The sequence below is a fragment of the Lynx rufus genome, unplaced genomic scaffold (assembly GCF_022079265.1).
Source record: "Lynx rufus isolate CCGP_SWC_20201006 ecotype Redwood Valley unplaced genomic scaffold, mLynRuf1.p SCAF_9, whole genome shotgun sequence".
In the NCBI taxonomy this organism is placed as follows: Eukaryota; Metazoa; Chordata; class Mammalia; order Carnivora; family Felidae; genus Lynx; species Lynx rufus.
In genome coordinates, this window is record NW_025814897.1 from 72587282 (window position 1) to 72605815 (window position 18534).

Genomic DNA, 18534 nt, shown 5'->3' on the forward strand with positions numbered 1-18534 from the left:
CTTAATTTTTTTTTAATTCAAGTATAGCTAACATATAGTGTTATATTAGTTTCAGGTATACAATATAATGATTCAACAATTCTACACATTAAGCAGGGCTCATCATGATAAGCGTACTCTTTAATCCCTATCACCTATTTCGCCAATCCACCTAACACCTCCCTTCTAGGAACCACCAGTTTGTTCTGTATAGTTAAGACTCTTTTTTTTTCTCCTTTTTAATTTGTTCATTTGTTTTGTTTCTTAAATTCCACATGTGAGTGAAATAATGTGGTATCTGCTGTTCTCTGACTGACTTATTTCACTTAGCATTATACCATCTAGATGTATCCATATTTTTGTAAATGGCGAGATTTCATTCTTGTTCATGGCTGAGTGATATTCCATTGTATATATACCACATCTTCTTAATCCATTCATGTATGGATAGACACTTGGGTTGCTTCCATACCTTGGATTTTAAAATATATTTTCTCAAATATGGTATGAAGAGAGTCTCTTGACTTCAAGGAAAACAACTGACTGTATTTGTTTTCAATAATCAAATTGTTTATGAATGTGACATTGGTGGATGTGATTATTTTATATTGTATCATGAAATACATCAACATTTAGAAGTTCCATATAACTCAGTGATCCAATATTTTCCAAATGACCAAACCATGTTGTCATAAAATCATACATTGCTAAAAGATCCATTCAAAGTATGTTAGACCAATGGAATTTAAAATGATGTAATAAAATGTGAAGAACTCGTCATCTTTCAGATTCCAAATTGCAGTTAACCTTTATATTACTTGTAAATTATACTACAAAGAAGCATATCCATAATTATCTATAAAAGTTATTAAAATACTCCATTTTCTAAACACATATATGCATGGTGCTTCACATACTTCAACCAAAACAACAGATTGCAACAGATTGAATGCAGGAGCAGACATGAGAACTCAACTATGTCCCATTAAGCCTGACATTAAATAACTGTGCAAAAAAGTGAGATAATATCACTCTTCACACTAAATTATTTTTTAGACATTATAGGTATTTTTGTAAAGACTATTTTGGCAACACATTTGTTATTTAAATTATTAACAAATGTTTAATTATTTTCACTTTTAATTTCTCATACTAAGTATGTCAATAGACAAAAAGCCACATAAACAAAACTTCTTTGGGTCCTCAAATAGACCTAAAATTGCTGACCTATCTGTAAACAATTCTGAGACCTTAATCTCACCAGACTACAAGCAAATTGAGTTAATTGCTTCCCCAACTCCAAAGACATGGTAGACACAAATATGTGCTAAATGTAAATGACCCTCAAAACTACTTCAGGAAAATATACAATTTTAGAATGAATGAAGGGTAAAGGTTTAAAATTAGAAATGAGCTAAAAACTAGCTCTACCACTTATTAGATTTGTGGTTTTGTACGATTATTTATGCTTTTTCTGAGTCTTTGTTTCTTCACATATAAAATAAAATTTATATCCATCCAGCTAAACAATTGTTAAATATTAATAAATAAATATTACTCACTATTGTTAAATAAAAGAGTGAAGAATGTAGAACAGTTAGAACTCTTATATACTCCTGATGGTAATGCAAAATGGTGCCGCTGCTCTAGAAAACAGTCAGTTCCTCATAAGGAGCTCGGTACATATACCCAAGAAGAATGAAAACATACATCCACACCAGAACTTGTACCATGTTCATTACAGCATTATTCATAATAGCCAATAAATGGAAGCAATCCATGTCCATCAACTGATGAATGGATGGAAAAAATGGGGTATATATCCTTCAAGTGGAATATGATTTGCCAATAATAAGGAATTAAATATTAATACATGCTACAATACTGAACTTTGAAAACATTGTGCTCAGTGAAAGGCACTAATCACAAAAAAACACATATAATTCCACTTATATTAAATGTACAGAATAGGCAAATCTAGAGAGATAGGAAGTAGATTAGGTGTTGCTTAGGGCTGGAAAGTTTAGAAAGAAATGGAGGGTGACTGCTAAAGGGTGAGAGATTCCCTTTAGGGTGATAAAAATATTCTAAAGTTTGATTGTGTGATAATTGTACAACTCTATGAATATACTTTTTTAAAAAACCTACTGAATTGTACTCTTTAAATGGGTGAATTTTAAGATATATGAATTATATCTCAATAAAGACATTGCTAACAATGCAAACAAACAAACAAGCACAGGTGAAAATGTCTAGCAAAATAAGTGACACATACCAGAAGTTCAGTAAATGCTTTTTTTGTCTTGATAATAACTGATGTGTCTCAAAATCTACTTACAAAACTAAGATACATCACAAAAATTTGAGCAGATTTAATTAGACTATGAGAAAAATTTGTATGTCAATGGTCAACAAACAGTATAATATATTCACAAAAGAAGTTCCCTTTTTGTTGTCTAGCTATTCTTATTGATTTTATACAAACTGTCCCTTTTTTTAAATTTCTGTGAAATATGAATGAAAAAAACAGGATGGATCTTTTAAGATTCCTTGTAGTTATTTAATATGAACTGAAATTTGATATCTGATTTAAATTTTGGTGTCTTAATTGAAGCTTCATAGTATAAAGTATGTTTGAGGAAAAATACAGAAAATCTTGTATATGAGATATGATAAAACCACTAAGCAGATATTTACTGGCAACTTCCCTCAGTTAAATTGCTATTTATGAAAAAAATTAAGTAATCCCTTTTTCATAATTCCTCTTGCTATTAAAGAACAAAATTATTAAATTGCACATTAAAGTTTTTGGTATTGCAAATTCATTAATCATAAAGCTTGCCTTGAAAAAAGCATGTCAAGAAAAATCATACTAGGAAGCAATACACGCTCTAGAACTATTGTCCTTTCCAATGGAAACAAAACTATCTATGCTCTTGTCTACCTGAGTCTTGCATTTGTGATGTTCATTTAAAAGAGGAATGTTTTGCAACTGAGTTTCAAATTTTAGATCTGCCTCTTGGCATAGTGAGCTGACAGATTTTGTGGTCTGGAGGCACAAACTAACTAGAATTTCCATTCAGAAGCGGTAGCATATTGGTGAAGCCAGGGTGAGAAAACAGAAGAATAAAACCAATTTCTCAGTCTTCTCCGACCCTCACAGGCTTCTTGTGTGCCTTTCTAATTCACTACATTCAGTCAATAATTCATGGAATAAATATTTTTTATATACCTTGGGTCAAGCAGTGAACCCACACATACTCTGTTTTCATGCAATTTACCTTCCAGTCATGGAACTCAGATAATAAAATAAATTAAAAAATAAAAAGTATATTAAGCTGCAGTAAATGTTATAGAAAAAAATAAAGCTAAGTAGGTAGAAGAGGTTCCAGTGTTAAATAAGACAGTCACAATAGGTCTCTCCAAGAATGTCAATTAAGCAAAACTGAATTAAGCAAGAGCTGAAAATATGATCCATGAGAACATTTAGGAGCAGAGCATTCCAAGAAGAATTAACAACAAATGCAAAGGTCCTGAGGTGCGTGCCTGTTTGAGGAACATTAGTAGGTAAACATATGATGAACAAAAAAGAGCAAAAAGAAGAGGTGATATTTTGATAGAGTAAATATATATTTGGTCTTCATCCCCAGTTCCTGGCATAGAGCTTCAAAAATCTTTGTAATTTCCTGAGTGATAAGAGTGAGAGGAGTATCTATTATTCATAATAAGCCCCTTTCAACCATACCTGAGTCTATGTTTATGAGGTGACAGTTAATGAGCCCCTAGATAGCTTTAGGATGTGAGCTGGCTGCCAGAGGAACCAACTATGTGATTAGAGAATTGAAACTTTCAGCCCTACCATTGACCTCTGAGAAGGGGAGAGAGTCTGGGGATTGAGTTAATCACCAATGGCCAATGATTTAATCAACCATACCTATGTGTATAATGGAGCCCCATAAAAACTCTAGACAGAGGTGTCCAGAGAGCTCCGGAGTTGGTGAATGCATCCTTATCCCAGGAGGGTGGAGCATCCCTCCAGGAAGAAACTCCTGGAACAGGAAAAGAACTCCTACACTGGGAACCTTCCAGACATTGCCCCATGTAGCTCTTCATCTTGTGATTCATTTGTATCCTTTATAATAAAAAAGTAATAGTAGAGAATTTCCCTGAGTTCTGTGAGGTATGATAGCAAATAACCAAACCGAATAGGGGTTTGGGGAGCCACTGATTTGTATCCAACTTGGACAGAAGTGTGGATAACTTGGGGACCCATGACTTGTAATTGGTGTCTGAAGTGGGGGGGGCACTCATGTGGGATCAAGCCTTTAACCTGTTGTGGGGGCAGTCTGTGCTAACTCTGGTTTGTTAGTATGAGAATTTAATTAAATCGTAGGACACCTAGCTGGTGTCCACAGAGCACTGAAGAATTGTTTGGCATGGAAAACTCACATTTTTTGTGTCAGAAGTGTTTTGAGAAGAGAAACAGTTTTCCCTTAGGAATGTAACAGAAATGAAGTTAGACAAGAAAGAGAGGACCATATCTATCCTGTAGGGCCTTTTGGGCAATCATAGGGACTTTGGCCTTTATTCAAATTAATATGGGGGTCCATTAGAGGGTTTTCAGACAAAGGAGTGATGCGATTTAACTGACATGTTAAAAGGATCAACCTATAGCTTCTCTATGGAAAACAGATTATATGGAGACAAGGGAGAAAGCAGGGGATGTCAGCTGAGTGGCTAGCACAATAATTCAAGCAAGATAGACTGGCCTGGACCAAGTAATGGTAATGGCACATTTACACTGGATAATTTGAAAAGAGTTAAATAAAGTATTTACAAAAATATGGGGCAAGTTTTAAGGAAGACAACAAGACATAATGATACACCCAAGAGGTAGTTATAGAATGAAGCTGTTGGGGAAAGAATGGTGGCTGGAACCAAGAGAACGTAGTTGTACGGAGAGGGTCATGAAAGGGTCACAACCATCCTACAGCAATATGGCAAGGAAAGAGCTGTGGAGAGGAAAAGGACACCAACCTTACTCTCTCTCAGCTCTCCTGAGTGCCTCTCATTGGTTGAACCCAAATGGAAGTCAAAGAGAAAGAGAACTCACTCATCAGCACTCTTGGTACACAGAGTGAGTTTAGAAGGTATAAAGAGAGGCAAATGGAAACTATGAGGATCAAGGTTAACTTGTAATGAGGATCAAGGTTAACTTCAAGGTTTGTGATCTGAGCACCTAGAATAGAGTTGATATTTATTGAGATGGGAAAGAATTTAGGTACAGTAGATCTGGGAAAGAAATTTAGGAATTCCATTACAGACATGTTAAATTTAAAATGCCCAAGTAGAAATGTACAGTAGAAAATTGGATATATAAATTTGGAGCTCAAGAAGGAGGCCTGATTGGAAACATAAATTTTAACCCTAGTTGTCATGGATTTGAGATACCAGAAAAAATGTGACACTGATCTATAAATACAAATGATTCTCTTTCTTCAAGACATTATTCTTTTATTTACTTTGAAGGGAAAAAAACTTAAGTAATATTATAATCAATTCCCTTTTTAGCATCCTCTAAAGCATGAGCTAAAAAAAAATTGTAATTATCTGTGTTGTAAATAACTGTGTATGCCATTATAGACTGTGAGCTCCTTATGGAACAAACCATTTCTTAGTCATTTTTGTATTCCCAATACTTAGCATATAAAAGCCTCTCAAAAATTTTTGACACAAGACTGGAATTAATGAAAATATAAATAAATGAAAATAGGGTTGGGATTCATAGGGTGTCCTGAAGGTGCTATCTAAAATGCCCTTTTAATGGAAAAGTTTTGTTTTTGTAAAAAGAATTTCTTCTGATTGTCTGAAGACACAGATAACCTGACCTATCCTGTAACAAGAAGTCAAGGAGAAGCCAACAGTCAGGTTTTAAACAAAGAGGACTTAAGCAACTTTGAAAGCTTCTGTTGGTAAAGCAAAGAGAGAGCACTATGGATAGTCTAAGGGAGTGTCGAATACAGTTAATAACAAATCACATTTATTTGTTTCCTGTGTCCTCAGGGCAGAGCCTGCTTTTATTTTTTAAATTTAATGTACTTAGTTTAGCGTTTATCCTTTCAATACCTTTTTTCATATTGTTGTTACATATGAGTTTGTAAGAAAATGTGGTATTTTACATGTTTTCAGTTGTATATTATATCCTATACCAGATACATAATTTTGTTTCTTTTTTCATTTAATATCATATTTTTAAATTCATACATGTTGATATATATATAGCTGTTGTTCATTCTGACTGCTTCTTTATTTTGATTGCTCTTATAAACAATGCTATAGTGAACATTCTTATACACATGCAAGAGTTGCTTTAGGAGATAAATATATACATATAAAAGTTGGATAGTTCACAGAATATGTGCATCTTCAACTTTGCTAGACCTAGCTAAACTCAAAGTAGATATATAAACTTACACTCCCACAAGTAGTTTATGAGAATTCCAGCTCCTCACACTTAATTTTTGCCAGTCTGATAGATATGAAATGGTATCTTATTATTGCTTTAATCTGCATTTCTCTAGTATTCATGCATCCTCTTCTGTAAATTGCCCAAGTTAATTTTTAAGCCAGTGTGGAATCAACAAGCTATGTCTACCCCATGTATTTTGATTCCATATCAGTAGCCAGGTCTGTTCAAGAACCTTTGCCAAAGCCAAAAAGCAGTACCCCCAAACAAAGAAATTTGGATTTTCCTCTAGAAGCCACAAAATTGAGTGGGGGGTAACTCTCAGGGTCATGGGTGTAAGATATCAGAGAAAAGTTAGATACTGACATAAATGCAAATGGTTCTCTCTGAGAGTTTAATGTACTTTGACAGGGAAAAAAAATTAAAAGTTTACTCCATTTTCCTTAGCATGTCTAATGTCTCCCTTTCTGTCTTTTCTTGTGCATTGTTTTTGACTCTGACACATACTTAAACACAAAATCTGTATTAAATACAATGAAAAAGCATACATAAAAATATTTGTATTAAACACAATGAAAAATAGTACTCAAAACAGGAAGCTGCCTTGTTGACAGTTTGATGAAAGAAAGAAGGATCAGCTTTCCCTTCGGCCATCAGTGGAGATGAGATAATTTCAAGTAACACAAAAACCAAAATGCTTCACCAAGCACACAGTATACATGTGAGAAAAATAGATTCTAATATAATTTCAGCAGTTCTGTATATAAGTTATGATCCATTCCCATAGGTTTTTTAATAGATGTTCCTCAGTGAAAAAAACTCTATTTATTGCAACAATATGCAAATCAGTAAACAATATGAACACCAATTTCAAAACTTCATATAATTCTTCCATCAAAATACTGTTTTCAGAAACCTCACTAAATTTGACATAATAACATTTTTTTGGCTTCTTTAATGTACATTGTCATAGGGATGTCTTATTACAGATAGCTGTAGATTCTACATTTTGACAGTATTAGAAAGATAGTCTTTATGACTGCCATAGTATAGAACAACATCGTCAAATAGAGCTCTCTGTGATAATGAAAGTGTTCTATATCTTTGCTACCAATATGGTAGCCCTGGTCACATGTGGTAATAAGTATCCGAAATGTGGTTCATGTGATTGAGGAACTAAATTTTAACTTTGTTTTAGTTGATTTGAATTTATTAAATAGTCAACATGTGGCAAATAACTTCTATAGTGGGAAGCACAGATTTAATGTAATCTAGAAAAATTTTCCTTTTATCTAGCCATAAATATTGGTCTCTGTACTAAGCAGATAGCCAAGACTGGACACTCTCTGCTCTAGGATCAGAGGTCACAACACTCTCCTCTTGGCAACATTGGCAGTGACCTAGTTCTCATCTCCTATCAAGTGCTAAATTACTGGGTACCTACTACCCAGGCCTTCCATATCTTATGTCCTGATTTTCATTTTAGCAGAGGTTACATTTGACTCTTGTTATCTAACCTATAGGTGCTTGGATACCTGCTTTATGTGTTTCATGTTTCTATCTTGTGTCCTTGGGCATCTCTGCTCACTTAGGGTGACTCAGCTACATCAATAATCATTATCCCCAGCTCCTGTAATGCCAGTGTTGATTGACTACATGATACTTCCTGCCAAAAAAATTCAGTAGTTATATCTTCATTCATGACATTAGCCAGACCTAAGGTATCTAACATATGAGATTTTTTTTAATGTTTATTTATTTACTTTAAGGGAGAGAGCGCAAGCAAGCATGAGTGCACATGAGTGGGGGAGGGGCAGAGACAGAGAGAGAGAGAGAGAGAGAGAGAGAGAGAGAATCCCCAGAAGGCTCCACACTGCCAGGGCAGACCCCATGCTGGGCTCAATCTCACAGCTGTGAGATCATGACCTGAGCCAATATCAAGAGTCGGATGCTCAACAAACTGAGCCATCCAGATGCCTTTAACATGCAAAATTTCTTTTTTTTAATTGTTTAAAGTTTATTTATTATTTTGAGAGAGCGAGAGAGAACAGGGGCAGGGCAAAGAGAGAAGGACACACAGAATCCGAAGCAGGTTCCAGGCTCTGAGCTGTCAGCACAGAGCCCGGATGTGAGGCTCAAACTCATGGAATGCGAGATTATGACCTGAGCCAAAGTTAGACACTTAACCCACTGAGCAACGCAGGTGCCCCTAACCTGTGAGACTTTTTAAGCACACTCCTGGGTCTGATTTCTCATGGTCTTCTTCTCAAGAAATTAAAATTGTTTGAATTGGAAACTGTTTAAGATAATCTGGTGACTTAATCCTCAAACTAACAGTGTCCTCTGTACATCCCCACATTTAAAACTCTTGTTATTCCATTAGTACCAGCTATTTCATGTTCCTAATGAGCAAAGAACAAAGCTTATTTCTAAAATATTTGGAGAGATATTGGAAAATTGTGGTATGAATTGAAAGAACTTTGATACAAATAATTAATAGATTCCAGTGTGAGATACGGATTATAGGCATAACAGTAAGTGGTCATTGTATGTGAGAGATGACAATCTTCCCTTAACTATTTTTCCTAACTTTAATTATTAACCACATTATAATTTATTATTAAAATTCTATTCACGGTTCATAAATTTTTGCAGTAGATATACAAAAATACATGCCACTATGCTAGAAATGTAAAGATACTAATAGTCTAGACAGCACTCAGAGTTTCTAAAGTTTCTGTTCTACAATCACTTTCATGACATACCCAGGCACTTTGTCAACTGTCAAATAACCAGAGATGATTCACTGTTGAATTGTAGATCAGATTTTCCTAAAAAGCCAGAATAATATTAAATAATCCTTGACAGCAAATAAAAAAACGTAAAAGATACTAAAAGACAACATCCCCAAACCTGATGAATTTAAATTAATAGAAAAAGGGAAATCTACAGTAGCCAAATTTGAATAGAAGAACTATATATATTAAAAAGAAAAAAAAATCCCACTAATCTAAAAAGAAAAAAGTAACTTCGGTTTTTGTTATTTCTTTAATTTTGTTTTTGTGTTTCTGCTTGTTTATTTAGCTCAAAGAGTCATATGGAAGACTTGGGAAGTGCATGGGGAAATGTGTCCCAATAATAACCCAAAGAGATATTAGCATGTTTTGGTGGAAAGAACATAAACTTGAAGCACTATATAGTCCTCCATTCAAATCCTGGATTGTCCATTATTATCTTGGTGTCTTGAGAAAAATTCTCCTGAGACTCTGTTCCTTCCTTTGCAAAAGGAAGATGATGATGCCAACCTCATGCCATTCATTGGTTTGAGGATAAAGTAAGATAAAATAAACAAAAGCACTGTGATACACTATATTTGCCCAATAAATGTTAGTCTTTGCTTTTGACAGCACCCTCCTCTCATGCCTCTCTGTAGGTTTTTAAAAACCTATTTAAAAAAAATTTAAAAAAAAGCATTTCTCATGTCTGACTGGTAGAAAATACAAAGTATTGTAAACTCTACATAGTCTAACACAATGGTAGGCAAATAATAAGCACTGGGGAAAAAAAAGATTTGTGGATTGATTGAGATTCTATAAATGCATTCCTTCTTGAAAGCAGAGGGATGGATGAGATCAATTCTAAAGATCCTTTCCTGGTTCTGAGATTCACGTTCTAGTAGGAAAGCTTTCAGTGTCAACCACAGTAAGAATAAGTTCATCATGAAGGGAAAAAAAGTGTTTTTTTTTCCTGGTCCTTCCTCTAGTTTGTTTTAGGAAATACAATACAGAAAATCTCCTCAGGGCCCTTCCTGTAATCTTAAGTAAACTCTTCTTTCTAAATTCAAAAAGATCATAATTCTTTTTCTCCAGTATTTCAATTCATCTAATTCATCACTTCTTACTCATTTGTTTCTTGATCATTCATTCTGATTCCATCTCAGACAAGCCTTTGTAAATATTAAAAATATGGTCCAGGTAGAGAGAGCACCACTTCAAGTGGTGGTGATCCCCTCCTCTTCTTCCTGACACCAAAACTGAAAAATATGCAAAGAAGAAGACCTGGGACAAGTACCAATTACTCCAGGAAAATGCTTTTCAGCATCCAGCTGGGAGGGCAACCCTAAACTGTGGTATCATGGCTGAGAAATACACAGTCAACTATGGAGACTAGAGAAGAGCCATCATGCTTCCAGGAAAATGCCTACTGGCACTAAACTATGGCTGGAAAAATAAAAGAGCTCCTTTTAGTAACCAGTTAACAAGAAATCCAGGACTCTCAATGGGTATGAAAGCCTATGTTTAAGCAAAACCACAGAATGGTTGTGCCCATTTCATTTTCTTTAGCACTCTTAATAAACTTCTATTTATGCTCCCTTGATGTTACCAGCTTAAACTTGAGGGTCTCAGTAGGTTTTCCCACATTCCAGCATGGAAAAACTTCCAGCTATATAGATTTATGTAAAGCACTCTGCATCCTTCACTGTCTCTTGAAATCTTGCAACCCAAGGACAATTGCATATTTAAACAGTAAAGGTGGTTTTTCTAACTTGAGTAGAAATGTATCTCTGGGTCCAGATAAAACTAAAGTTTTTTCATTAATAACTATATTAGCTGGAAATTGCCACAGATGAATTTCAAAGCAGTAAAAGCCTACTTGTTTATAATATTAAAAAATAAGTTTAAACCTTCATTTAAAAAGGATGATTATGAGCAAATTTTAGAAATGTCTTACATTTGTAAAGATCTGTAGATGTCTTCTACAATCACTCTTCTATAAATAACCACACTCTTCTAACAAACCTTAAAATCAGACTGCTCTCAATAGAAAACTCACATTTTTCTCCAATAATCTCTACTTCTGAGTCTATTTGAAAAGTTGGTCAAAGACAGGAGCCATGTGCACATGTATGGTTTTGATTCCATCTATACTCCTGCCCTAATTCTTGTGGCTTGGACCCATTCCAGGTGCTCTGCCTTACCCTGTGGTTTGTATTTGAGATCCCCTTTTCTGACTCATTGCATTCTCCTGATTGACAAACAGATTTAGATATGAAAACAAACAGTTACCTGCCTGTAATTGGTTTCTAACAGCTGCACTGTTGTAGCACTTCTTAACCATGGTGAAGGTGCCTATGAGAGAAGCTTCTTGTTTAGTTCAGAGGGTGTGTGCGTGTGTGCGTGTGTGTGTGTGTGTGTGTGTGTGTAGGGTTCACACATTTAGTTTTGTTTCCTTTTGTTCACTTTAGTTTCTTATTTGTTTTACAATAAGACTTGGGAGTCTTTATTGTTCCCCAAGATACTCAATAATTATGGTGTATATGATTTATACATTATTGATCTGAAATATATATTTGTATTTTTTAAACCTCAGAAATCAAATTTAAATAAGAATACACTGGATTTTAACTTTTTAAACTAACGTGGCTTTTAGTTGAACTTAGAAGAGTCCTCAAAGAAAAAGAGTCACTTCTTTTTCTTTTACTGACTTAATAGGAAGCATACTATTTTATTAGTAGATTAAAATGTTAGGCTAGAAGTAATAAACTATTATTATATTTTTAGTAGTGTGTCTCATAATGTCAACTGAATTATGTGAAATGTATCAAACTAGTTACAATAAAAGCCACTACTTACATACTACAAACAATTGCAACTCCCTCAACATATCAGAAGAGACTGGGACGTTGCATTTTAAAATTCCTGTGGAAATCAAATGTATTTTAAGTATCAGCTCTGATTATTTAATCAGACAACTTGCATTTTGCCCTGGCTAATTTTGAAGGCTGATAATATTTTACTTATAAAAATAATTGTGCACCTGTTGTGATGGAAGCCTAGTTAAACAAATGTTAATAGGAATGTAACTCGTAGCTTTAAGCATAAGAACACAGGTCTCTCATTACTATTACATGAAGAAACATATTTTTAAAGCCATGAGATAGATCTCATTTTAAATCTCATCTCTTCCTTAGCCCTAGAGAGATGTTTAAGAATATTATTAAAACATGTACAACGAATAGTTGCATATTAACTTGAAAGGGAACATCAGATAATGCCTACTGAACAAAATGGATATGGAGTTCCTCCTTCCCATTTAATACCTGTGTTCTTCTGCCTTGCTCTATTCCCTCGCCAAGCCATTTTAATGATATTGAATCATTTTTGAGAAACACATGCACTTTTCTTACCAACTTATGATCAAAGGAGAAAATTAAAAAGAGGACCTACAAAAGCTGGACTCCTCTTGCACTCTTCTTGTTTTCAGGCTCTTTCAGCATTAGAGATCTTTTTCAGTACCCAAATTCTGTATGCTTTAAAAAATGCTAGGCTCTCATGGAATAGACAGACCTTTCCTCTGTGGATCCTGCCATTTTGTAAAAAGACTTCCTAAAAGCTACCAACGTGTGTCTATTCAATCCATTTCCGGGTGTAATCAAGTTCTAAGTACTGAAAAGAGGCTTGAGGAAAAAGAATTTGTCTTAAGTTAAACTAGCTCAATTTTGAGCTCAGTTATACATGCCTCTTATTGACTTCTGTAAGACTGTAGCCTTGCAATTGGCCCAAATTCTTTAAGGTTATATTTAAAAGGTAATTTTATTCAAAATTACCTAAACTTTTGAACCCTATGTTTTATAATGTTGGGTTCATTTTAATTTTATTTTGGTTAGTGCAATACAAGTTTACAAGCAGAGTTCAGAAAATGTGTGCATTTTTTAAATGACCTAAATTCTCTGTAGTTTTCTTTTTCAATAGTTTAATGCAGACATTTGGATTGAAGGGGAATCACAAATAAACGGAATAATTGCATCAAATTTCCTCAGTGCATTAAATATGCACTCAGTGGTAATTACCAACAGTAGCAACACATTTAAAAATGTAGAGAATAATGTACAATTTATGCCTATTTCAAGGGTCTTATTCATGAAAACACCATTTGGATGAAAATACACACATTTTATTAAGTGGTTAGCCTTAGATTTTTTTTTAATTCAGACAAATGACTTAAATAGTAAGTGTGTGGGAGGTCTAGTAGTATGGGCCAGCTCTTAATGTGACATATATATCCCATGAGAATTGTCAAGAGCTGACTCTAGAGTAAAGAAATACCGAGGACACCCCCTGGCACGTGGGGCGCTAGGCACAGAGCATTCCTGGGCCTATAAACAGCAATGAGATGAATTACTATCCTACATATTTTTCTTCTAAGAATCAGCTGTATATAAATATTATCACAAATATATATTTTTAAACTTCTTACATTTATTTGAACAAAAAAGACTAAAGTGAAATAGAGGAATTTAATAATAGTATATAAAAATTTTAAAACTTTTTTATATTTTATGCTTACTAAACTCTGTGCATAACTTTTAATTATAAAATAATAAATGCATATGTGTTGAAATCTCATCTATCCCAAATGTTACACTAAAAAAAAAAAATTCATAGCAACTGTATGTCCAAACGCGATACATGTGAAAATCTCATTTTCACAGTAAGACCTCTAAGTTTTAGCTACTGCTATAATAAAATGCCAGAACCAAAACTGCATGGAAAGTTTCTTTAAAGTTTTGGGTAAGAGAATTTTACTTATACTTAAGTAAGGTGATTTAATACTACGACAAGGACTTGGCAGATAAATGATAGCTAAGCTATCTGTAATAAGATGGGAACAGAGCTGATTAGGCTGCTTTTCATTCTCCAGACCTAGATTACCTGAAAAATGTAAGCTAATTATCAATAAAGTGATCATTATTTTTTGTTGAAACAATATTGGCGACATGGACTATACTGTAAATTTGATGTGGGTGATAATATGGATTTCTTAGAGTGTTAGAACTTCCTCTCAATTTTATACATATCTAATCATTTCCTATGGAATAATTGGTGCTACAAGAGGTGTTAAATGGTTCCAGGTCCATTTGGGTGGCACATAATGAAATACTCTCATATCTATTCCTACTGGCAAACTACTATTTACTAAGGATTTATTTTATTAGTCATTTTACAATCACTGACAGTAATCCTGAAGTGCATGTATTTTTCCCCACTTTGCAGATTAAAAACCTGAGAGTAAAATAAATAAATAAATAAATAAATAAATAAATAAATAAATAGTTCAGTTTATACCATAATTCAAACCCACATCTGATCAATTCTACACCTTGTGTTTATTATGCCACAATTCCTGTTCCAGGGGAGAAAGCAACTAAGTTCTTTAAGTCAATAACTTCATTTAGCGTCTTCACAGAATCTTTGAACTCTTACATGTAACTGATTTGCTTTGTAGTTATTACTGACAAATTGATTTATTATCAAGGTAATTATATGCTACTCTATTTTAAAGTTCTAGTCCAGTGGTTCTCAAAGTGTGATTTATGGACCCCTTGGAGTCCCAGGGGAGTCTCCAAGGTGTCTCTAAGGTCAACACTGTTTTCATAACAATACTAAGGTATTAGTTGTATGTTACAACATTGACACACTGATGATGCGAATGAATGAAATAGTGGGTTAAAACTGCTCATCCTCTAGCATGAATCAAAGGCACCTAACTCTACTAGTAGTAATTGTATTCTTCACCACCACACACTTGTAGTAAAAAAAAAAAAAATCAGTTTCAATTAAGTAGTTCTTTGATAAAATAGTAAAATAATGTGTTAAATAATGACTTTTAAGTACACATATTTTTAACATTCTGTGTGATGAGGGGCACCTGGCTGGCTCAATTGGTAGAGCATGCAACTCTTGATTTTGGGGTCATGAGTTCAAGCCCCATGTTGGGTGTAGAGTTAAAAAATTAGTTCTTAAGATTCTATGTGATGATCGCTTCTCGGCCTTTTGGCTAAGATCAAGTGAAGATTCTATGTGATGAAATGGGAAGCATCCCACTGCTTATTACACCTAAGTATCATAGCTGTCTCGAGAAAAATCACTTGTGCTATTGTTCGGGTTGCTAGCTGAAATTTTTCATAGTTTTTTGCATAGACCTCCAATTTCATTTAAAAGAACAAGATAAAATATCCTTACCTGTACTTTAACATTTGCCAAGAGAGCCTCCTACTTCAAAACAAAAACAAAAACAAAAACAAAAAACAAAAAACCTTATAGCATTGGTTAAAATATAATTCGAACTTTCAAGGGAAAATCAGAATTTCAGAAAACTTCTATCTGCCATCATGAGCATAACACTTTCCAAATACTAAAAAAAAATTTTTCTGATATGATTAATAGTAATATTGATGAATTTGATTTTTTGATACTATGTGATGAAATGTGCCAACATAAGGAAGAGCTGCACAACTCAGTGACAATATAATCTAAAAGCCTAATGCATCGCATTACAAAATCATGCATGGAACAAAAGATTCATTCAGAGTTAAAATTGGACAAATAGATTTTTTAAAGATTTTTTTAAGTTATCTCTACACCCAACATGGGACTCGAACTCACAACCCCAAGGTCAAGAGTCACATGCTCAACTGACTGAGCCAGCCAGGTGCCCCTGGACCAATGTATTTTAATGTAAAAGTATTGAAAGTTCACTGATATGGTTTCAGATCCTACATTAGACCTAACCTTTAAGAAACCAACACTTGTGATATTTGATGTAGTATCAAAGAAGAAAATTCACAATTGTGTGAAAATGCTACAAGATACTTTTCCCTTTGTCAGCTACATATGCATATTAGGCCAACTTCTTCGTATACTTCGATCAAAATGTATCAAACAGATTGAATGCAAAAGCAGGTATGAGAGAGTCCAACTGTCTTCTATTAAAACCTACATTAAAAAGATTTGCAAAAATGTAAAACAATGTCATTCTTCTCACTAAATTATTTTTACTTTAGGAAATATATTCATATATTCAATATTTGTCATAAAAATGGGTTTTATGTTAATATGTAGCAGATTTAATTTTATACATTTTAAATGAATTAATACTTTTTTTATTTCTCAGGGTTATTTTCTAACATAATTAAGTATTAATAGTTATAAGTCACATGAACAAAAGAATTTTAGAATCTTCAATACACTCTAAGACTCCTGAGATCAAAAAAAGTTTGAGGACTGTATTTCATCATTCTATCAATAAATATTTACTGGTTCAAGTACTAAATTATGCCAAATGTTGTTGCTTCCTGTAGTATTTTCAGATTCTCTACTTACTCTATACTACACCAAATAACACATATTCTCTCTCTAACCCTCTCAACAAAATCTGAAGTAGTATCATCCATGCTTTCTTGTACAAAAATAAGGAAATCAGTTCTTTTCATCTTCATTGAGGACTGCAGTCTTTTTTTTTAATTAGTCTTTTGTATTGAAAAAGCAATGCATACACATGGTTAAAAAAAAAACAACCTACCGTACAAACTATACAGTAAAAGTTTAAAAAGCAGCCTGTCCCATATCTTTTATTTTCTACTTCATAGCCAACCTCTGTTAACAGTTTATTAAATATCCTTCCAGCAATTTTCTGTATGTATATAATTTTCTACACAAACTGAAGAGTATATATGCTCTCCTCCGTTTCACACTGTCACCCTTTATAGTTCCAGAGATGTTACCCTTATTAAGCCAAATAATTCAGGTAATATGGAGATGCTATGCTAAAAGTCTCTGAATCAGTGACCCCATATCTCCCAAAACAATGCAGAGTAAGCCAGACTTAAATTTATGTCCTGTAAGGTATTTTCACTTAACACTCAACTTTGTTTATTTCTTTATTGTGATAAGAATATGCTACTAAAAACGGGACTACATTCACCTCTCAAAATGTTGTGAAATCAGCATTCCAAGTTATGGAAGAAATTTTTCTATTTGCCCAAACACATTTCACTTCCAGATTCCTACTGTCTGTTCTTCTGTTACCCTGTCATCTCTTATTCCACTATGAGCCATACCCTGTTCTCCAGGTGTGTATTAGGTATGTACATATGGATAGATGTTAAAGGCTATTTTCAATTCTGGGTTTATACTCTAATACTGAAATAAAAATCATTTGTATTCAATGAAATATGAGCTACTTTGATGGAGAAAGGTTCCACCATAAACCTAAGTCTAACACACATCATTAAAGCTTCAGTATGTTTTCACTAATTCCACACAGGAGGATTACAGATGTCCTGCTAGCTACCATTTCCTGGTAAGCAATCTGAATGGCTTCCAGGAAATTGCTAATGACCTTCATTTTACTTAAAATCTAGGCTGCAATTAGTAATAGTTTTGCTTCTCCATGCTGGTTATAATGTTTATTTTCATCACAGCAATCAGGGAGAAAAAAGTGAAATGTCTTGTTTTTGAATTATATCAAAATGTATTCTCTTTTATTTCGGTATGTCACCAAATAGACTAATACATATTTAATGTAATCATAATTGTGTAAGAATACTTTGGATCTTTCTTACTTCTAACCAATTTTGCCTCCTTTCCCACTCCAGGCTTCAGCAATTGCTAAAATTAGCCTTTTAAAGTGGAATCAATAGAAGTATTTTATAATTTTGGCTATTTTTATTTATAACAACATTTTATAAAACTGAAAATTTTAAAACTAGATATGATTTTAAAGTAAAGGTGTATGTTTTTAATTATAATAACTACTAAAGGAAGTTTCAGATTTTTATTCAATGAATTTAAGGCATGATTATGTGGTCAATGTAATAATAACAAAGAACAACTTTATCCAGTGTTATATTTATAACCAGAATTTGTTACTAAACTTCAGCATTTCCTTTTATGTAAACATTGATTTCACTAATTAGAGCCAACTGATCTTTTCTCTAACAGATCGATTTCTTTTAATCTCAACAGTTAACAGCAATTCCAATGTATCATAATACTTTAGACCTTAATCATATAGTAGTAATTTTTACCAGCAGCTTTTGTTTGAATTTTAATTAAGAAGACCTTGTGTCTCCAAACCCAAGTGGGGAGAGGTTTTAATTGCTTATATGTATATCACACAGACTTCAAAAGAAGTAAAAGTTATTTATAACAGAGTACAAAGGAAAGCTTTGAAATGTTTACATTCATGCAAAATAGTATAAATTTTAAAACTATGGGTATTGCTGTGTTATAATGCAAAAATATCTA

General features: G+C 33.5%; 1 protein-coding gene and 1 pseudogene across 9 annotated transcripts in view; one reads left to right on the forward strand and one right to left on the reverse strand.

The window, feature by feature from the left end:
• The window catches only part of SOX6 (SRY-box transcription factor 6), a 373444-nt gene that overhangs the window by 229956 nt on the left and 124954 nt on the right, over positions 1 to 18534 (reverse strand). The window lies entirely within an intron of this gene.
• On the forward strand, positions 15264 to 15433 carry LOC124506614 (uncharacterized; annotated as a pseudogene).